This window comes from Sapajus apella, unplaced genomic scaffold (genome assembly GCF_009761245.1).
Source record: "Sapajus apella isolate SASKATOON/1434 unplaced genomic scaffold, GSC_monkey_1.0 scaffold30, whole genome shotgun sequence".
Lineage (NCBI taxonomy): Eukaryota > Metazoa > Chordata > Mammalia > Primates > Cebidae > Sapajus > Sapajus apella.
In genome coordinates, this window is record NW_022436970.1 from 9,553,161 (window position 1) to 9,576,768 (window position 23,608).

At 38.3% G+C, this 23,608-nt stretch overlaps 1 protein-coding gene across 1 annotated transcript in view; it reads left to right on the forward strand.

The window, feature by feature from the left end:
- Positions 1 to 290: 290 nt before the first annotated feature.
- Positions 291 to 23,608, forward strand: part of SERPINB7 (serpin family B member 7) — a 58,303-nt gene continuing 34,985 nt past the window's right edge. Inside the window, exon 1 of the mRNA XM_032293691.1 lies at positions 291 to 367. The gene's annotated coding sequence lies outside the window, so the exon portion shown is untranslated. The remainder of the gene's footprint in view (positions 368 to 23,608) is intronic.

Sequence of the window (23,608 nt, forward strand, 5' to 3'; positions counted from 1 at the left end):
TGATCAATGGTAAGATGAGAAACACGACACCATGGGACACTCCTCTGTGCTTCCTGCAGAGTCAGGAGATGCCAAGTGCATTTCTGAGCTGGACAGAAAAGCCCCTGTGGAGTCCCTTCCTGATGTTCCCTCTATGATTTTCCTCTTTGTGCAGTCTGGGATGAGGGAGGGACTTTTCATTCATTGCTGTCACCACTGCTGCTGCTGTCATCAACCTCTCCCTTGGGAGTTCAGCCAATGGGAAGTCTGGGCAATTTTCCCTGAATCTTGGTAGAGATGCACTGGGAGGAGTGAGAAGTCTTAGGAGGGAGGAGGCAAGAGAAACTGAAGCCCAGCTGTGAAGGTCGCAGAACTGCAGTGAGAGGAGGTGAGTGGCATTCTTACTCATGCTGGGTTATTCTAGGCTTCCTAGTGTGCTTAGATTCCCTAAGATGGATGGACAGCCCCTAGTTCCTGAGGTGCTGCATGCCCTGAACATTCACCTGGTATCAAAGTAACAGCTTTACCTCTAGCATGTGGGATTCTGGCAGACACACATCCCCTTCCAGGATAACCATAGCTAATCTCTGTTCTCCACATGATTGTTGTGGATTAATTTTGGGGATTAGAATGACAATTGATGGCAGCATCTGTAACGTTGGCCAACATATCTAACTGAGAAAATTCAGCTTTATTCCTTATCTTATGAAAAAAGTGCCTAACAACTGCTGAATAGACCCTTAAACTTATCACACACCGACTATATCTCCTACCTGTGCCTGGCCTTTCTATCTCTGGTGTTACAGAACTACTGATTAAGTACATGTGAGTGAATGAATTGATATTTACAGGCTAGTTTTACTTTTTTTTTTTTTTAAGCAAATGGTCCAAAACCCAGGTGACAAGTTACATGCCAACTCCCAGGTCGATCACAATACAACCATGATGATAATTCCCTAAAAGGTCTGCTATGTATTGAACATTACTTATTGATTATATTTTAAATTTTATCAACAATATTTGACAACTTTAGCAACAATTTTGAGAGGTTTGAGGTTTCAGTAATTTTTTTAGTAATATGAGGCACTTTCAAGTACTTGATAGAATGATTCAGAATCAGAGGTTCTCCAACGAATCCCAAACTATATATTGCTGATGTTTAGTGTATCTCAAGCTTATTAATCGTCTTCTACAATGATTTACAACCTTGGCATCTCTGCTAATGTTTTTGCCCTCAATAAAAACAAACTAAAATGTGGGTTGCTCATGGGAAGGGAAAGGATACTAACATCTGTGACTGTTGGAACAGAAATGGTAACAGGAGGCCATCTTGCATTTAATCATAGTTGTATCTAGAAGATTTTGATCCAAAGTCTTTGGCAGGGTTTTTAATGCTAATATATAAGCATAGAAGTTTACTTACATTATTTATTTACTTATGTTAATAAATAAAATAACATTGATTTCTTGACAGGGTTTAAATAAATCTATTCTGGAAAAAACTTTTAAAGAATTATAAAATCTACCATTTATCTGAAATGTGGTTTAGAGATTGATAGAGGATAGAATTAGGAAGGAATACATTTCACGCCAAGGGAATACGTAGTTTCATTTATGTTGAATGAATGACGGCTGGGTTTGGGTTTGTTACAAGATAAAAAGAGATTGTCTTCTTTGTTCTTGGAGAACCGATCAGATTATGTTTTCCTGCCTGAACTTGGTCTCATTGCCATAGGTAATGCTGAGGAGAACATTGATAAAGAGATAATCATAGGAGGCATTTAGTAGGTATGAGCCCTGTAGTGTGAGAATGTTCCCTATAGAAGCAAAGATGCTGGTCAGGGGTGACACTGGTCATTAGGGTGGTCCTGAGAGAGACTCAAGTTAGGAGGGTGGCAGAACACACAGGTGTCAGTCTCTCCCCTGGAGCCCCGCCCTCCACCCATCTGACCTCACTAGCCTCTCCCCTCCCTTCTGCCAGATTGAGTTTCAGCATCATTTCCATTCCAAAGCCTTCTGTAACTCCTTCACCTCCTCAAAGCACTTTACAAATAATTCCACCATCACTGCTTTCGCATTGTAGTCTAATTTTCGAATTTATTTCTAGAGCGTGAAATTTGGAGGGACAGGCAGGGAGAAAATCCTAATAATTTTCTAGTGCCCAGCAATGTTTAAACTGCAGTCTTAAGTTGAGGTGGTGTTTTACACTGTAGTTAGAGGCCTTTACTTTTCTTTCTTCTATTTCTTCTGAAATGGATTGTGAGATATGGTGAAGCTTTTCTTTAGATAATTTGCTTAATCTTTTATTCTTTAATTTTTAGTACTTTTATCTTTTTCTTCTTTCTGACTTCACTACATGCCTAGGCATGCCACAGCACCAGTGGCACTATCAGCACCAGCTGACATTCCTTTCCTTATTTAAAGAAAGACTCTCTATTTCACTGCAGAAGATCCCTTCCTCCTCCCCTCCATCACACGTCCACCTTATGTAAGAAAGTTTAAATGTTTAGCCAATCAAGTCTAGTTTAAATGGTGCAGTCCGATCCCAGCCAATGAAGGAAGGACACAGAGGGGAGTCGCATTAGAAATAAAAACTTCTACTCTCCTTTGTTCTGTATGCTCTCGTAGCAACCAGTCATATGGGAGGCACCCTTCTGCGTAGGAGTAAATTTGCTTTGCTGAAATTTCTGTGGCTAAGTGCTCGTTTTTCCGTACAACTCCAAGCCTTGTTTCTAACATGGATGAAAAATCCTTTTTGCTGCTTCTTTTCATTTCATGTCCTCCTTTTCAATTTTTTTAACGAGAAGTTAAGAGCAAGTTTTGGATTGCAGGAGGTATGAACAGGGACAAAAATTAAAGACAAAAAGGAGAATGAGTTTAGTTTCTTTCTACTGACCTTTTTTGTTTCATAACTAGCTTGTTTCAGCAGCAGATACTGAAGTTTGAGGTTTAGCTGAGCAAAGTTCTCTTGAAACAGTATTATTTTAAAAGATGAATTAGTGAGGCAAGCTATGCTTAACAGATATGCAATTTGAAGAATGTTTAAGTCCCTATTTAGGCCAGCTTTAGTGGCTCATGCCTGTAACCACAACACTTTGGGAGGTTGAGGTGGGAGGATTGCTTGAACCCAGGAATTGGACACCAGCCTGGGCAACATAGCAAGACCCTGTCTCTACGAAGAATTAAAAAAAAAAAAAGCTAGATGTGATGGTGTATACTTGTAGTCCCAGCTACTTGGGAGGCTTAGGTGTGAGGATTGCTTGAACCCAGGAGTTTTGAGGCAGCAGTGAGCTATGGTGATGCCACTGCACCTCAGCCTAGGTGACAGAAAGAGACCCTGTCTCTAAAACAAAAACTTCTATTCAACTATTTACATTAATTGAATAATTCCATGAATAAAAGGTATAAAATTCTTATATAAAGTCATTATAGTGAGTCAAGAAAGGAGGAAACAAATAGTAACAATGTTCATTGATATGTAGATATATATACATCATTTACTAATATACATATTATATATATAGGGTTTACACACACACTCAAATTTTTAATATATTTGGTCTTTACACATGAACTTTTTGAGGTTTAAAAGTAGGTGCTTTTCCTCAGTGTACACAGGTGTTACCTAACAAGAACATGCCTTAGCATATACAAATCTAAGACCAGAAATGTTTTCTTCCACATGTTTTTACCTGTTTCAATCACAAATTGCAAACTCTACTATGTACCAGATACCAGAAAATCATTAGACTGTGTGGATGTGTAAAATGTTTGGGCAAACTGGTTTGGAATGGATTTTCCTGCACATTATAGAGTAACTTGTCTTTCTGTCTGTAAACACAGAGCACGAGTTTGTGAGTGGTTTAGTTCCAGACTCACATGCAGGACTCAGCAGGAGGATCCAGTGAGGACACAGCAATGCAGTAACAAGCCCAACTCAGTCTCTTATTAAAGGTCTTTTAAAGCCACACAACCATTCACTCCTACCCAATAGCCAACAGAGTGTGTCCAGGTCTCCACTCCATCCTGGTATAGATCAGGGTAGGGGATAAATGGAGGTTCCATCTTCATGCTCGTCATTTTTTGAGGAGCTTGAGAATAATATTCTGTGAGATTAGAAGGCATTAAAAAGCATCTAGGATCATTTAGGATGAAAGGCCTGCCACTTTGTTTGCCTTCCAGATTTCTGTTCTATATTTTAGGTTTTGCCAACTGTTTCCAGGGTCCTGATGTAGCGTGTGTGTGTGTGTGTCTGTTTTGTGACTAGAAATGGAAAAAGTTATAAAGACTCTAATTTATTTGTAGTTGGCAATAAAATGAATTAAAAGCCTTCCTTCACTCAAATTCTATACATTTTCCTGTATCAACTGCTATCACCATTTGTGAAAGTTTCTATTCCATGTTAAAAGTTAGCAATACATGAATGTCTTCTTTTGAGAAGTGTCTGTTCATGTGCTTTGCCCACTTTTTAATAGGGTTGATTGTTTGTTTTTTCTTGTAAATTTGTTAAAGTTCCTTGTGAAATCTGGATATTAGACCTTTGCCAGATGGATAGATCGCAAAAATTTCCTCCCACTCTGAGTTTCACCTTCTTTGTCTAGGAAATTCAACCTACAACAAAGTGAAAATATAGCTTCTGGGTTTTCTGATTCTTATAAAGCCAAAAATGGTGTGTAAATTCTCTCTCATTCATTACAACATGTGTAGTCTTGGAAAAGCAGTTGAATAGCTTGAAATTCTCAGCTGCAAAATGGGAATCAAAAACTAAATAGTACTAATAACATCATTGCTTGTGAAAGTCAAGAGAGATGCTAATTTGCTATTATCTGTTGCTGGATTTAGCTGGTGCAATAAAGTTGTAAAGTCAGTTACAGATCTGTGAAGATTTAACTGTGTTGTTTGCCAAAGACTTTAGTATCAGAGTTGGCAAACTCTGGACTTTGGTCCAAAATTGTCTGAACACCTGATTTTGTAAATAAAATTTTATCAAAACACAGCCTTGTCTATTTGTTTACCTATTTCCTATGTCTGCTTTAATGCCACTACTGAAAAATTGAGTTGTGACAGATGACTGTATGGCCCACAAAGTTAAAAATATTTACTATCTGGCTCCTTGCAGAAAATGTTGGCTAATCTCTACTCTTGGGAGTTCCTAATGAAACATATTCTGTAAGCTTCGACAATGCATTGCCTAATCTTTCATTTAACTGTGAGCCCTGGGCACTATGCTAAACAAAATAATAGCAGAGTACCCTTTCAAGTCCCAAATCTAGTTTATCTTCTTAAGTTTTGCCAAGGGTTCCTTTCCTGATTGCTTGTGAATCCCTGATCTGCTCCCTCAAGTACAAGTAGCTTCATCAGGAGGATCAGAAAGGTGTGTTGTCCTTCCGTTTTAAGCATTTCTTCATACTTGGTGTTACTGTCACATTGCCACATTCTCATGGAGCCTAGCTTCTCTGACTCTCTGTGTCTCTGTCTCTCTCTTCCTCTCCCCCTCTTTCTCTCTCTAAAGTACATGCATTCATGCACAAACACACATACTGTATCATTGACGTTGCCAACTTTGGCTTGTATGGCAGATAAAAAAGGCATGATCAATGTGATTTTAAAGTGTTCAAAGATATAAAGCCCCAGAAATTTTTAGTGGCATTGTTACCATGATTTATCTCAATAACCAACTACATTCAGAAGGAGACACCACCAACAGCAATGGAACAAATATCTTTTTCCTCAGATGCTTGTTCAGTTCTTGCCTGATAGGACTTCAATTTTATAGTGACTAAATTTTTTACTGTCTAGAATAGATCAGATAATATAAAGCGAAGCAAAAATTCATGAACTCTTTTCTTAAAGATGCTCCCTGATTCACTGAAGCACTGGGAAATCTACCCATGTGTAGAAACTGGTTCTAAGTAAGAATAATGTGTCTATTATCAGCCGTTCTCAAATCCTCTATATCTGGCCCCTGGAGAGGTAGCAATTGACTGTAAAAAGATGTTTCAGGGAAAATTATAAGAAAAGAATTCTTTAGGGCCAGATCTTTCCAATGACAGGAGGTCATATCATCTGGGTCTCTGCTATAAAGCTTAAAAAGGAAATCCTTATAACAGTCTTGGTGACAGGATGTGATGGGCCCGCCTCCTTCTAGCTCTCCACCCTCTCACCAAGAAAAGTGAACACTATGAGGCTTATACTCTCTGCTTCAGCAGAAAGCCCAGCTCACTGCAGGCACCCTCACAGAGTTCAAGTGTACTAAAGCATAAAGAGCAAGAGCTGAGCTGTGTGGTGGGGTCCAAGAGTTGTCATATTAAGCCATACATATTTAAGAAGAATTTTAAAAGGATGTCGTGCCTTGAGTAGAATCATCACTAAAGGTGGACCCACTTCTTGGTGGAGTGGCTGTCAAGTAATTTTGATAATGACCCCCTAATAACTTTCTACTTGATCATATGCATGGATGCATAGACACAAAACAATTTTTGCCTCTACTATGAGTAGGCTTCATGATCTATCCTATTCTACTCTTCTGATCTATCCTATCTTATCTTATATTTTAATGCATCTCATTTTTGTTTTTTAAAGCTGGTATCCAATGTTTTAAAAATTTCCAATTAAAATTGAAATTGGGAAACAATATCTATTTTTGTTCACAGAAAAACATGACAAAGAAGCTTAACTGAGAGCACACAGACCTCTCTGGGCATACGTAGGTTTTTTTTCCCTTCCAAAACTAATTTTTAAGAATCCTTCTTTTCTTTTTTATTGTAGTATCAGGCTTTCCTCTTCCTTTGTTACTTTTGTCTTTCTATTTGTTTTTCCCTTCTCTGTCTTTTACCAGGAGCTACTCTGGTAACTGAAGGGCTGCCATGCTCTCTCCTGCTCCTGAACTAGTGATATCGTTCAGCTGTGTCCCCACCCAAATCTCACCTTGAATTGTATCTTCCAGAATTCCCATGCGTTGTGGGAGGACCCAGGGGAAGGTAATTGAATCAAGGTGGCTGGTCTTTCCCATGCTATTCTTGTGATAGGGAATAAGTCTCACCTGATGAGTTTATCAGGCATTTTCACTTTTGCTTCTTCCTCATTTTCTCTTGCTACCACCAAGTAAGAAGTGCCTTTCACCTCTCACCATGATTCTGAGACCTCCACAGCCATGTGGAAATGTAAGTCCAATTAAGCCTCTTTTTCTTCCTAGTCTCAGGTATGTCTTTATCAGCAGTGTGAAAATAGGCTAATCCAGTAAATTGGTACCAGAGATGAGGTATTGCTGAAAACATACCCAAAAATGTGGAAGCGACTTTGGAACTGGGTAACAGGCAGAGGTTGGAACAGTTTGGAGGGCTCAGAAGACAGGAAACTGTGGGAAAGTTTGGAACTTCCTAGAGACTGGATGAATGGCTTTGCCCAAAATGCTGATAGTGATATGGACAATAAGGTCCAGGCTGAGGTGATCTTAGGTGAAGATGAGGAACTTTTTGGGAATTGGAGCAAAGGTGCCCTAGATATTTGTGAAACTCTGAACTTGAGAATAATGATTTAGGATCATTCTCAATGATCCTAGTGAAAGGATCATTTCTAAACAGTGAAATAAATTTCTAATGGAAGAAATTTCTAAACAGCAAAGCATTCAAAAGGTGACTTGGGTATTGTTAAAGGCATTCAGTTTTATAAGGGAAGTGGAGCATAAAAGTTTGGAAAATTTGCAACCTGACTATGCAGTAGAAAAGAAAAACCCATTTTCTGGGAAGAAACTCAAGCTGGCTGCAGATTTCTAATCCCCAAGACCATAGGGAAAATATTTCCAGGTCATGTCAGAGACCTTCATGGCAGCCCCTGTCATCCAAGGCCTGGAGGCCCAGGAGGAAAAAGTGGTTTTGTGGGCTGGACCCAGAGTCCCTGTGCTGTGTGCAGACTAGGGACTTGGTGCCCTGTGTTCCAGCTGCTCCGGCAGTGGCTGAAAGGGGCCAACATACAGCTCAGGCTGTGGCTTCAGGGGGTGGAAGCACCAAGCCTTGGTAGTTACCATGTGATGTTGAGCCTGCAGGTGCACAGAAGTCAAGAATTGAGGTTTGGGAACCTCCGCCTAGACTTTGGAAAATGTGTAGAAATGCCTGGATGCCCAGGCAAAAGTTTGCTGCAGGAGTGGTCTCGTGGAGAACTTTTGCTAGGGCAGTGCAGAAGGGAAATGTGGGGTCAGAGGCCCCACACAGAGTCTCTACTGGGGCACTGCCTAATGGGGCTGTGAGAAGAGGGCCATCATCCTCCAGACTCCAGAGTGGTAGATCCACTGACAGCTTGCACTGTGCACCTGGAAAAGCCACAGACACTCAGGACCAGCCCATGAAAGCAGCTGGGAGGGAGGCTGTACCCTGCAAAGCTACAGAAGCAGAGCTGCACAAAACCATGGGAACCCAATTCTTGCATCGGTATGACCTTGATGTGAGACCTGGAGTCAAAAAAGATTATTTTGAAGCTTTAAATTTTGACTGCCTGCTGGATTTCAGATTTGTATGGTCCCTGTAACCCCTTTGTTTTGGCCAATTTTTCCCCTTTGGAGTGGCTGTATTTACCCAATTCCTGTACCCCCATTGTATCTAGGAAATAACTATCTTGCTTTTGATTTAGCAGGCTCATAGACAGAGGGACTTGCCTTGTGTCAGATGAGACTTTGGACCATGAACTTTTGGGTTAATGCTGAAATGAGTTAAGACTTTCGGGGACTGTTGGGAAAGCATGATTGGTTTTGAAATGTGAGGACATGAGACTTGGAGAGGCCAAGGGCAGAATGATATGGTTTGGCTGTGTCTCCATCCAAATCTCAACTCGAATTTTATCTCCCAGAATTCCCACATGTTGTGGGAGGGACCCAGGAAGAGGTAATTGAACCCTGAAGTTCAATCTTTACTGTGCTATTCTCTTGATAGTGAATAAGTCTCACGCGATCTGATGGGTTTATCAGGAGTTTCTGCTTTTGCTTCTTCCCCATTTTCTCTTGCTGCCGCCATGTAAGAAGTGCTTTTCACCTCCCACCATGATTCTGAGGCCTCCCCAGCCATGTGGAACTGTAAGTCCAATTAAATCCTTTTTTCTTTTTCTTCCAAGTCTTGGGTATGTATGTCTTTATCAGCAGCATGAAAACAGACTAACACACCTGGCATGTCCTGCTGTGGCCACCTCTCCATCTCCTGGTCTTGACCCAATCTCTCTTATCTTTCAGGCCTACATTTCTGTGGGGAAAAGTTCCTAATCCCTCTAGTACTCAGTGACGTCTATTTCCAGGTTGTCCAAATAGCATCACTTATGGTACTTTTCATGCCACCTCATAATTGTTTGTGAGTTGTCTCCTTTAGTGGACTGTGGGCCCATGGGGGGCAAGAACTGGGTCTTCTGCTCCACAGTATCCCCACACTGTGATGCCAGGCCCAGCACCCACCAGGCCTGTGATAAAAATTTGTTCAGTTAGCGAGTGGATGAATGAATCTACTGATTGGAGGGAGAAAAGGCCACTAGATGAAGGATTTGAATGGGCAAATTTGTTAAAATTAATTCTGCTATAGTTAGCTCCTTTGGCTTCATGAGCAGGCTGGTCTCTAAAATAAGATAGTAGTAATTTTTCTTGTCTCTGGAAAGATAGTCTTTGTAGGCTGATTCAGAACTCACTTGCCCAGAACATTCCACTATTGTTGAGTCTGATTTACAGAGTATGTGCATTGGTATGCATATCGGGTGCTTGGAGACACCAAGTCCTCCTGGATATTCTTATGGGATGAAAGGAAATGGGAAGGGATTTTATATGTTGAGGATTCTAGCTGCGGGCACAGTCAGGAGAACTGCATGTGCCAGGGATCTGATTTGCCTTATTTTTCCTGGCATGGTTTTGAATTACGTGTCTTGGATGGCTCAGCCAGTCCATGTGACAGTTGATGCGTACAAACAAGCAATTAGCCTTGATTCTCTGCTAGATCAGTTATCAGTGAGAATAGCCTTTTTTTCCCCCGATGACATCTCTGGGGCAGTGATGACAGCAGAAAACTAATAAGAGTTAGAAGGCCTGATCTTTGTCAACACATTTGATATTCATTTGTTCCGTGGTTTTGAGCAGTTTTTTAATCTTTGACTTTTCATATACAAATGTTTATAAAAAGAGTTATTTAATGTGATGGCATCTCCATGAGATCAGCAATGCCTTCTGGATTCATTTCTATTTCTCAATCACCACTATTTGATCATAAAACAGGAGTTATATAAATAGAACAAGATAATATTTTAAAGTAAATATTAAATTTAGTTACCTTCAAGATTATAATTCTAGCAGATAATTGTGGATTAAGGCGTAGATGACATTTGCCTTGAGGTTAGGTCATATTCCTATTTTTAGATTACATCAGAAAAAGGGGGGTTTCCGTTACAGTAGTCTAGTGTAAAACATATTCCTTTACTGTGGAATTTGAGTGAATTGGGGTTAGACTACAATGTAGATGAAAATCTTGCTCTGGACTGAGACTGGGCACCATCATAATATCATATGAGCCCCTGCTTTTCATAATCAAAATGCTGACATAACTTTTCTGAGTTGTTATAGGGAATTATTGAAAATTCTATATCTCTGCTGTGCAGTTTTGTGCTTCAACTTTCCTGCTACCATTTTTTTAAACAAGCAGAAATAGTATGATAATAAATGGAAACAACTCATACATCCTCCAGAAAGTAATTTAATTACTAGAATAAACTATTCTTAAATTTCTGCTGTTATTATGTAAGTATTTGATAATTTTCAATCTAAGATGGTTTTATGTTGGAGCTGGTCTAAATATTGTAATATTTTAAAAATATTGATAAGTAATCCACTTTTCATTTATGATAGGATCTAAAAATAAGTTTATCTTCTTTTAAAATAATTGTGATGAACTTATAGCCAGAAACTATATTGGCAGTGGTCAAATTCATCACATGCTGCCCAAAGGATGATACTAATCCAAAATTTAAGTATCTGATGTTAAGGTGTTATGGAAATATGACACAGTTATGAAGAGTACCTTAAATAATAAAAAGTCAGAGAAGGAAGTTAAAGGTTAAAGAATGAGTTGCAGCTTTCATTGATGCTTTTGACTTGGGTTTAATGAGACAGAAATTATTGGCCATTGGGTAAAATATATCGTAGCTACTTTTCTTTATTAAAGATCATATCCTGTGAACACACACTAATTACTTTATAAATCAAGGAAATTTCTGATATCTTAAATCCTAACACTTCACCATGCTGTTCTTTGAGAATTCCATGACTTGGGAATGCATTTCAGGCCAAGGAACCCAGAAAAGAACAAGTTTGACCTGTGTTACTAAATGGGTCACTGTAAAGAATTGCATTACAATACAATCGTGTAGTATTTCCCAAGTTATGAAAACAGAAACTGCATGCCATTTCTATTGTACGAACTAAATTAGAGGCAGGCCCTAGAGTGAAGCTTACTCAACCTTAAGGGAAAAGAAACAATTTTCCCAGGAGTTGAATTCTTATAAATGATGATTAACCAGATAGGCTTGGATGAATTTTTCTCAGTCACTAACAAGCTTGGTTCCCAATATCTGGGGTGGAATAACGTGAGGGCCCTGGGATTTGGTTTGCTAAACAAAGAAGGTGTTACCACTCTACTGTTCTGTGGGCCTTAGCCCAGTTACAATGTCTGGGAATTTCAAAAACAAATTGTTTTCTGACTAATTCATATTCAAATAAACATTGAGTGGCAAAGTGGTTTGGCCTTTTCTTAAACAAATTCCGTTTTCTGCTTATTTAAGCTCTGGCTGTCCTCATCCATGTGGCTGCTGAGTGGAGTGTCAAGAGGAAACTTCTCACTGGTCTCCCAGGGGGGGCTATTCCCAAGCTATTCTTAAGTAGCTTGTGATTCTATGTGCTTTTAAAAATCATAGAAATTAATAATTTCACTATACTCTCTAGTCAGATATTTCTCTTGAAAAATAAATCTAAAATTTCTTTGGAAAAATTAAATGACTAAAAATGGTCAAAATATTTTGAAATTGATGAGGACTTGTCCTACTAAACACTGAAATATATTCTTATCAAATAATTTTATTGGCAAAACAAATAAATGGACAGATGAATGGAGCAGAGTGTAAAGCTCAGAAATAGACCTGTAGTTAAAACAGCTTATGATGAATTGGTATCACACATCTTTTGGGAAACGAGAGCTTACAGAAATAATAGTGGTATATTTGTTTAACCACTATTATTATTATTACATATGTGTATCATTACCTCATACCTAAAAATTGCAGAAGGAAAAATAAAACAAAAAACTACCAGAAGGGGTAATTAAGCATTGGATCACAGAGTAGGGAAAGAGTCTGGAAACATATATCACAGAGGAAATGATATCATTTTTCACTATGTAAACATATAAATTATACCTAGGTAAAAATTATCACCAGAAATTTAAATGACCATCAACGAATTGCAGAATTTATTTATGACAAGTAAAATCTGAGCTCTCTGTGTTTCCCTTGTTCTTTCCTTCATAGTTGCCTCCCACAACCGTAGATTCAACTATATGTCAATAGCTGATGAGCACCTCAAAACTTAAGTCCCCAAATCTCATTCTCTACAATGTTTCACGTCTCAGAAAATGTTACAAACTCTTGTTCAATTACCAAAGCCATAAGTCCAAATGTTTTATACATATATATATATATTTTTTTTCATTTTCTTCCCTTTCCATATAAAATCCGTCAGTGTAGCCTGAAAATTCTACCTCCTAAATTTATCTGGAGTACATTTTCTCCATCCCTTGATGGCACTCCTTGGTCCACATCACTATTATTTCTGGCCTGGTCTTTTCAAATAATCTCTTTTTTGATTATTTTGTTTCTGCTCTTGACCCTCTCTGATTTGTTTTGTAGAGCAGCTAGAGTGTTATTTTTTTTAAAAAGTAAAATAAGAACAAGCCATCTCTTTCTTAAAATTTCTCACTAGCTTCCCTTCCCATTTAGGATAAAATTCAAATTCCTTCTGGCAGCCTATGAGTCTCTACACAGTCCCTGGTTTTCCTCATCCCATGCGACTCTTCTTGCTGTTCTTTCTTTCTATAATACTCTGTTCCTTTCCCCTTCTGCTCATACAGTCCAGCTCTGTTCTTATATTTTAGATTCCGACTTACATTTATTTCCTTAAAAATGCCTCCACTGACATTACAATCTAAATAAGTGATTCCCATCCGATTTCTCTTTCTAGAAACCCATTTTTTTCCTTCATAGCACTTAATATTTACAGTGTGTGTAATATATTAAAATTAATTTGACAGGTTTCAATCAGCTGAAAAACAGCATTTTCTCATGTAATTAGAAGTTTAGAGTTAGATAAATGGTTGCTGGTCTTGCTGTTAGTGGCTCAAGGCTATCAGGACAGATGTCTCTGTAATTCCTTTGTTCTTTCCTTCAGTGTTGACTCCCCAGTCACAAGGAGACACCTCTCTCTATTTCCTGTATCCTACATTCCAGGGAAGAGCAGTGAAGAGCATAGGATAAAATTGTCACCTAACAACTGAGTAACTCCTCTCTTGGAAAAGTTTCCTAGAAGCCATAGACAGCAGCTTCTGCTTGCATGACTATTGGCCAGAATCTAGACACATGTTCCCATCTGCAAGGGAAAAGGGAAATTTTTTTTTAACTGGGCAACATGGCTTCTCCCATTTTCCATTAGTTTTCTTTCAACTAAACAAAATTTAGTTTCTTTTAAAAGAAAAAGAGAGAGAATGAATCTTGGGTCTTAACATTCTTGGCTACAGTGTGTATGTTTACTAAATGCCTGTTTTTCCCAACTTTTAAAAGTAGGAGTCATGTTTTGTTTTTCAAAACATGTGTACCCATGACCTACATTTGGGTAAGCATTCAATAAATTGTTGAACAAATGAAACTTACTGAGAATCATGGCATAGCACTTCCTGAAATTTCCAGGTCAGGGATGTTATGTTGAGGTGGTTCTGTTTGCGCTGAAGGCTAAATCTTTGCTCATGCCCTAGGGGATCACACTATAGCCCACCTTTTGGAGGAATTTTCTTCTGAAATTATCTTCCTGTTTCTCCTTCACCATCTATTATTCTTCTGCTCGATGATTCCCAAAGCAGACATGAAGCCTTATTATCTCCCAACTTAAAAAGATAACTACATGCTGACTGCTACCTTCCCAACCCCCGCTCTGACCTCTTTCTTGAACTGGGTAAAACTATATGTCTGTCATTACTATCTAGAGGCTGCTCAAATGTAACATTATCAAAACAACTTTCAATTGAGTATTGTGGGGCAGACAGAGTAAGATCCAGGAGAAATTCCCTAATTCTGGCTTGAGTAGCAAAAAAGAGAGCTCGAAAAAGTTCGGCGAATGTGAGGGAAATTCCTGCATACTTTTTTCTCTCTATTGCCTCTATTCTCTCACATCAGTCCCCAGCTGGACCTGTATAGGTCCATGTTTATCCAGCCAGAGTGGCCAGGAAAGAGTGGCCTTTCAAAAGCAAGACATCTACCTAGTTATATAAACCAAGGAACCTTGAAGTGATTCTTTCTTCTACTCCTTTCATTACCTTCCACATCCAGTCATCAAGCTCTGCTAAATTACTTCCAACTTTGCATAAATCCATAACTTTTCTCCATCTCTATTGTTACATTTCTGTTCACAGCCTTCTCCTGTCCTATGCTGAGTAAGAGCAGAGGCTCTGGTTCTTGGCCACACTTGCTGGATAAACACGGACCTATACAGGTACAGTTGGGGACTGTGATGTGAGAGAATAGAGGCAATAGAGAGAAAAAAATATGCAGGAATTTTCCTCACGTTCACCGAACTTTTTAGAGCTCTCTTATCTGGTACTCAAGCCAGAGCTAGGGAATTTCTCCTGGATTTCACTCTGTCTGCTCCACAATACTCAATTCAGAATTTGGGGCTGGGCTGAGTTAAATAAATGAATGTATTTATTCAGGAAAGGAATAATAGAGGGGAAAAAGTTAAACTTACCACTGTCTTCTTTGTACTTAAATTCTGTTCTTCCTAGATCAATCTGTTGATATTTACTTTTTAGCGTTTTCAAGTGTCTATCTACACATTCTGTCCAGGTATTATAGTGGAGTCTGTGGGAAATAAAAGAAAGACCGTGTTTCCTCTCTTGCCAATTCCTTGGAGTGTTAATGGATTACACTAATAGGCTTTCTAATATTGAACCAGCCTTGCATTATTAACATAAATTCTTCTTGATTGTGATGTATTATAATTTTCATATATTTTTGGGTTTGATTTACAAATATTTTATGGAGGATTTTTCCTTTATATTCATCAGGGATATTTTTTTCTATATATTTTTTTTTGTATTCTGTCTGATTCTAGTGTTAGGGTGATGCTGGCCTTATGAAATGAGTTGGAAAGTCTTATCTCCTATTTTCTGGAAGAGAATGTGTAATATTGGTGTTATCTGTTCTCTATGTATTTGGTAGAATTGTCCAAGAAAACATCTGGAAATTGAGATTTCTATTGTTGGAAGGTTTAAAACTACACGTTTAATTCTTTATAGGTATAGACCTATTCAGGTTATTGAGTGAGTTTGGGTAGTTTGAGGTTTTTCACAGCATTGGTCTAGCTCTTCTAAGCTGTTAAATGTATGTGCATAAAGTTATTCTTAGTGTTTTTTAAAAAATTCTTTTATTATCTGTGGGGTCTGTGAAGTCTGTGGGTCTCTTTCATTCCTGATATTCAGACTTTGTATGTTCTTTTTTTTTTTTTTTTGACAGTCTTTTTTTTTTTCCCATTTATTTATTTTATTGCATTTTAGGTTTTGGGGTACATGTGAAGAACATGCAAAATTGTTGCATAGGAACACACGTGGCAGTGTGATTTGCTGCCTTCCTCCCCATCACCTACATCTGGCATTTCTCCCCTTGCTATCTCTCCCCAGCTTCCCACCCCCCACCGTCCCTCCCCTATTTCCCCCCAACTGACCCCAGTGTGTAGTGCTCCCCTCCCTGTGTCCATGTGTTCTCATTGTTTAACACCCGCCTATGAGTGAGAACATGCGGTGTTTGATCTTCTGGTCTTCTGTCAGTTTGCTGAGAATGATGGTTTCCAGGTTCATCCATGTCCCTACAAAGGACCCAAACTCATCGTTTTTTATGTCTGCATAATATTCCATGGTGTATATGTGCCACATTTTCCCCATCCAGTCTATCGTCGATGGGCATTTGGGTTGGTTCCAGGTCTTTGCTATTGTAAACAGTGCTGCAATGAACATTCGTGTACACGTGTTTGACAGTCTTTTTAGGGATTAAATCTTATTGATTAATTTAGAAAATCACCTTTTGGATTAATTTGGTTTCTATATTGTTTTTATTGATTACAACTACTTTATGATTTTCTTGTTTCTGTTTGTTTTGCTCTTGTTCTAGTTTCTTGATGTGAAAGTACAGATTATTGGTTTGAGATTCTTCTTCGTTTCTTTGTTTTTAGTACGTAGATCATTCCAACCTTCTTTTCTTGCTTGTCTATATCTACTCCAACGGTGAGAAAACCTGACTTGCACCATCTTTCATCCACTGGACATTTTGAATATTATATAATGAGACTCTGACTCCTGTTCACATCTACTTTCTAAGTAGACAGCAATGGTTTTAATGGCAATTGGTGGCGTCTGGTTTAAATGGCAATTTGATTGTCAAATCTTTGTAGTACTATTCTCACCTGCCCTGTTTTTACAGTACCCAGCAGTCAACCTGAAACGATCTCATAATTCGGTCAATAAAGCTTTTGGTCTATTGATTCTATTCATTTTCACAGATTAATGGAACAGTGGTGAACCCAGGACTTCATATATGAATTTAAAGCATTCTTTTCTCCATTTCCCACTTCTTTGTGATTGTCCTCAAGCCCTCTACCTGGGAGGGGAAGGGGTGCTACACTTTTGCTGGTGTCCATTTTCTGCAGGGTGGTAGTTGACAGGATCCCACCTCACAACTTTGTGCACAAGTGTGAGTGGGAGGGGAAGGGCTCTGTTATCTGTGTCTGCAGCCACCATCAAAGGATGAAGGCAGGACACTGCTGCTTCTGCTTGTGTTTACTTAGTGTGGAGTGGGGATTGTCATTATGGTTCTACCCTACAGTTTTTACAGCAATCAGTCCAGCAGGGAGGATAGAGGGTGTTGCTTCTCTTGTGGCATCTGCTTGTAGTGGGGTGATTATCATCCAAAGGATTCTTTCTCTTCCTGGACCTCTGGTTAGAGAGATTTTTATCCCTGCCTCTATTAGTATGATAGCTTCAGGGCATGGTTAGCAATAGCACCTAGGCTGGAATGTAAAGGAAGAAAAAAAAAAAAAACAACAAATGTAACACTAGGTGGCCTCTCAAGTCCTGAGATTCCTAGCCACTCTTCCTTCTTTTCTTCCTCTTTAGTGTTTTCTCATAGTTACTTTATGGCTTTTGTCCAGAAGTTTAAGTTGTAATTAGCAGGAAAGAATATGGTAGAGTGTGTTTTTTACATCTTGACCAGAACTGGAAGCTACTGTAATTATTATTAAATTATTTTTACTCAAGAGTTAATGGGAGGATTTATACTATCCACGTGAAGGATCATGTTGTGAGTTTTTCTGTTGTTGATAGTAAACTCTAGTTTTATTGAATGCAATCAGAGAGTATTGTTGTAATAGTCTTCCTTTATTAAAGTTATTGGTATTTTCTTTGTGATTTACAAATGATCAACTTCTATGCATGAACCATGGGCGTTTGAGATGAATGTGTTCTCTACTATTGGGGTATGGAGTTCAATACATTCATATTTAACATAATGACTATGTTGTTTAAATCTTTTACAGCCTTATCTTATTTTATTTCCATTCTGCACATCACACACACACACACACACACACTCTCTCTCTCTCTCTCTCTCTCTCTCTCACACACACACACACACTCTCACACACAGAGATTCCATAGAATTTTATTCACCTTTATCAGAAGAAAGGGGGCTGATAGTCTGGGAAGATGTTGCCAGAGTGGGAGAAGAACGGAACTTCCAAAAGATGTGCATGCATTTTGCATGGTGGGGTGGGGTGAGTGTGTCACATGTCACTGGTGCTCTAGGAATGGCGACAGTGTGAACATGTATGAGAAAGGAAGAGACAAAAGAGAAAGGGAGGCATAATTGCAGTGAGGGAACAGTGCATTTGAAGAGAGATGAAATAGTATTTAGTTGCTGGTATGAGTGAAAGTTTGGGGGGAAGAAATATTTTAAAAGAATGTAGGAAGTATTTTTGATGTTGGTATACTTTGTCAAATCCTTAAGGTGGTCTGTTTAAGAAGCCTAAGTGAATGAAATGGAATTTGTGTTTTCTTTGAATATTATTTCCTGCACAGACTGGATCCTGGTGGTTCCCAGTTTTTATTCTCAGTTTTACTTTTATTTTATATCTCATTTATAATGAAATTGATAGAATTGGAAATGAAATGACCGCAGTAAGATAAGCTCTTAATAGTTTCCTAATCATATTAGACTTCCCATTCGTTTTTGCTTATTTCGTGTGTTCTTACGTGTTTCACATACACTGAACATATTATTTTTTCTTAAAGATAGAATTGCTACATGCTATTGCAACCTTGCCCATACATTAAAGGCATCCTTCTAAGGGTTCACATGAGTTGGAAATTTATTCTTCCAAAAATAGTAAGGAAACTAATGTGAGTTGAAAGGGTTCATTTTTGTTTTTGATAAGGTTATATATGGGATTCTCTATTTCTCATAGACCCTTATGAGATCAGATGGACTGTGATTTTTAAAGCAGATTTTCTGGGGATATTTATGAATAAGTCAAGATAGTAGCCATGTTGTCTTCTGACTTCTAAGGATAAGTTTAAGAGGACATAGTGGGAGACAAGCTAGGAAATGATGAGGAAGGCTTCATGGTTCAAAAAGAAAGAAAAATCATAGGCACCCTGGGATCTATTTCAACTGCTTCTCTTTTTAAAACTCTTATTTTAGGAGTACTTGTGCAGGTTTGTTATATAGGTCAACTGCATGTCTCGGGGAGGTTTGTATAGAGATTATTTCCTCTCTCAGGTAATAAGCGTATATTGAAGGCGGAGAGCTGGAGAAGGGAGAGGATCAACTGCTTCTTGTTTTAGAAAGACACAAGCTTATTGAGCGCTACTTTTCTCATGTTGTAAAATGGGAGACTTTGACTTAAATGATATCTAAAATTTCCTTTAGCTTACTATCTATTAATAAAGGAAAAATTGGATTTATATTTACTTTCAAGACCATTGAATTTGCATATTAAATTAAAGTTAAAGTAGGGATTTAAGCCTCACTCTGCAAATGGAAAAATATAGGTCGTGGTTTTAAAGCTTTCATTTATAAACAGAAAAATAATTTTAAAGGATAAGAAAATAGTAGCTTGTAGAAAAATTAAATACATGGTTTATATTTAACGTTGCCCCTGAAACTGGTCAAGGTAAAGCTGAATGAATCTGGATATTTAGAATATTTACTTTTTCATGACAAATAATGGCATTCAACATGTGGTGATAAAATAATTCAGGAGGTGAAATGAGACCAATTGTTGCATTTCTTTGTGAAGTTGAAATCCTGAGGTAGAAAGTGAACTTTAATTTGCTTCTGAAATTAGAATTGGATTTTGTTTAGGAAACCTCCCTGTGTTTGCTCATGAATCTCATAGAACTAAAGAGTTCGAATAGAAAAGGTAGCACTAATAACAATAGTGACGACTTGATTCTTCAAGAATTTGCAGTTTGTTATTCTGTTGGCTGGGACTGGGACAATGTGATGAAATGATGTAGCACAAAGTGGAAACCAACAAGGCCTCCAGAAGTTGGTATTCTGATCAGAGAGATTATAGGAAGTTCCAACGATTGCATTCATTTAAATGCATGAGGAGAATAGCATGTTATTTATTGTTAAGTGAAAGCTGAGATTATTCATTTCAAAAGTAAAAGAGAAACAGAAGAAGGTGGAGGAAATAAAGCACCCCCCCCCACCAAAAAAAAAGAAGAAAATATTTACATGTAAACAAGAGATGTATAGTAGTTGATTTTTTTATGCCCTGCCCACAGTAAAACAACAAAGAATACATCAACAAGTAAAAATAGACCTAACGAGCAATCACTTAGAATGAATTAACATGGTAGAATGTGCAATTAAGCCATGGAACTTGCTATTACAAAATTTAATTCAAATAAATAGATAGATTAGAAAGATTAGATTTGGTAAACACAGTTTATATAAAAATTTTAATGTCTGGAATTTGGAACCAACAAACGAAATATCAAGCAAACAAATAAAACACAAATGACATCAGCTTCCAGGGAATAGGCTTATATATTTTAGGATGTGCAAAGAATATCACTTAATTTGGAACTTTTAGTATACCCAAGTCATTTCCATTTTCTGGGAACTACTCTAAGTCTAGCACCCCTTACCATGCCCTTGCCATCAGTATTTGGTCACCAAATAATTCTTAAATCCTCAGCCTAACTACAGAGCTCTATCTAACCAGAGCTGACAGTCTCCTCTACTGACACCTCATGTAATCCTGAATTAATCCCTCATAGTTTCCTTAAACCCCTCTCAAGTGGAAGTTGTTCATTTCCCATGTGCACCTTAATTTAGTCCAGGAAGAGAAAAAGAGCTGTCTTCTGGCTCTTTGCCATCATTTTCAAGGCATTTTTCTATAGTTTTCTTTTACTACTCTTCCTCCTTTGAAGCCCTATACATCTACATCTATTCCTTCTTTCCAAGCTTGGTCATGACCATCTGCCAAGCTCCAAGTACTTCCTACAGAACCCTTGAGGATTTTGACATCTATGCCTTAGTTTTTTCTTCCAGCTTGTCCCTGGACTGAATGAACACACTGGATACCATCTACTATCTAACCTTTTAACCAGCTCAGCACTCCATTTTCTTGGACACCCCTGGACATTGTTACCTTCTGAAAATTCTCAGTTCTTTACCTTCAACCACAGCCTTTGTGTACTCCACACTCCCATTAAACATGCTTAAAAACACCTTGTCTTCCAGTGTAATGATGTCTGTAATCTTATCATTCATCAAGCCTTCTTAGTTGTTCTTGTATTCAGCCTGTAAAAGCTCACCATATTCTCCAGTTATAAGAGTTTGGGGGTGAGAACCGATGTGTTGATGTCCATGGTCCTGAAACAATCTCTGAAAGATTGTGAAGAGGGTCGTGCCACCTCTTTACTATGCAGTGTCCAGGAGAGTCTTCATGGTCTACTATTTCAACTGCATTCTCATTAACACTAATTCCAACCCATCACATCTGCATTTGTAATTCACAAACTAACCATTGATTTTCTCTACCTTGCTCTTGGACTTCCAATTATGACTATAGAAAAATCACATAACCTTGCTACTAGCTCCCCTACAAATATTGAATTTCTGGCCACAGCTGGTTGTCTGGCCTTTCTAAGTCTCTTTAGAAACCTGGATTATTGTTATGCCTATCCTTTAGGTGTAGGAATTTCCCAAGGGATCTTCCCAATGTTTTTCCTTCTTTTTCTTTGGACTTTTTGTCCGGAAGTTACATCAAAGATTTTAGCTGCCATATAGATGTCAGAGACCCCCAAATAAGCATCTATATCATCAGCTACTTCTTTTATATACAGACTTAAATATTCAACTACATTTTCCAAATGAATGTTCAATGGGCATTTCAATTTCTGTGTATTCAAACCCAAACTTATTATTTCCTCTTTCCCCTTCATTTGTACTCCTCCTGCTGAATTGTCTGTCTCTTAATGACATCATCATCAGAGAGCAGAGCCTAAAGTGCTCCCACCACTTCATGCGAGGTTATTAGATATTTGCTATTCTCAGAATATATCCTGGACACTAAATCCATGGGTTTTTCTTCATACCCTTCTCTCTTTCCTGGGATGCTTCTCGTCTTCATTTTCCCAAACCAGATCAAATGCTAGCTTATTTGTGAGGCCCTCTTAACACCACCACTTCCAATTATTTCTTCCTGAAAATTTCCTTTTGCTTGCCTTTCTCTCTTATCATTTGTTTGACTTTACACTAGGTCATTTCATTAATTCAACAATAATTTATTAAGACCCAAGTATCTTAACAGACACTATAATAGGCAAGGTGAAAGAAATAGGAAGAAGTCTTGGCTTTTGGCCTGAAGGAGTTTATATCTCCTAGTATCGAGAATATAGCCTTATAATTTTGGGTACTCATGTATTGAATTTGAGTTAGCTTTTTAAAAAATCTTGAAAAAATAGTAAAAGTTGTTTAGGTAGCTGGAGGACTACCACGAATAAAACCTTTTTAAGATTGGCAGTTGTGACATCAAATCTATGTGGAAAAAAATCACTTTTCAATTTAGCATGAGGATGACTTGTGGAAAGGCATCCTTTCCCCTAATTATTATTATTATGTTTGTTTTTAGAGAGATGGGTCTGGCTATGTTGCTCAGGTCAGTTATCCTCTAATTACTTAAAAAGAATCACCTAATCAGTTCATGTGGCAGATGCTTATTCTTGGGACCAGTTGAATAAGAAAACACAAGAGTCTCTGTTATTCAACTGGTCCCAAGAATAAGCATCTGCTACATGAACTGATTAGGTGTCAAACTCTAGAAGATGCAGGGACAATTAGCATCCTGCTAGGTGCCTTGTGGCAGAGTATAGTAAGAGTGAGGAAGGGTTATTTTCTCTATGATTATACTACTCATAAACAATCATGGAGGTGAGCAGTAACTATTTAATTTTGGATAAGTTAACAAGACTCCCTTCTTCCTGGGAAAGAGGCAAAACTGCACAAAATTGAGAGGCAAGCAACTATAAGATGACGATACCTTCTAATTCCAATAGCTTTTTACAATAGAGGACCCAGTCGCTTGGATAAATGTTGGCTGTAGTTTCAAAAACACTCAGGCAGAAGGACCAGGCTTGCAGTCACTTCCATGGATAGCAGGTGAAGGTAGGTATACATATAGCTCAAACTTGTGATGCTAGAGCCAGAAACTGAAATGTGTTTTTGCCCCTGTGTGGCATGTTCTGATGGCAAAGGTGAAAGCAACCAACTGGGCCCAATCTACCTTTCCCTATACCTGACCACTTTTCAAGGTGCAAACCCACTTCAACAAACTCTAGCCTGTATTCTAGGAGGAAGGATCTGGGTGGTGCAGACGTGCCTTTCCATTGCCAGATCAGAAGGGTGGAGGAGAGGCTGGCAGGATGACAAGAATGAGTGAACACACCAAGTTTCAGCTCCTATCTGAAGCTGCTCAGTTCAGGTAAGCATTTAGAGAATCCAGGTGCAATAACTAACAGAGCAAGTGTATTTCTGGAAAATTCCAAGCCAGAGAAAACTGGGAAAAAGAGGGAAAGGATGGAAAGCAGTACAAAGAGAGCCAGCCAAAAAAGTTAAGAGGTCCAGATGAACATCTGAGATTGGAGAAGATGAAAAACATTGTGTGAGATTCTATTTTAGGTCATTATGCCAGGCACATTTACACAGGATAGGGTTGAAAGAAATCAGGCTATAAGATGAGTAGCCCTGTAATCCTAGCACTTTGGAGGCCAAGGTGGGCGGATCACAAGGTCAG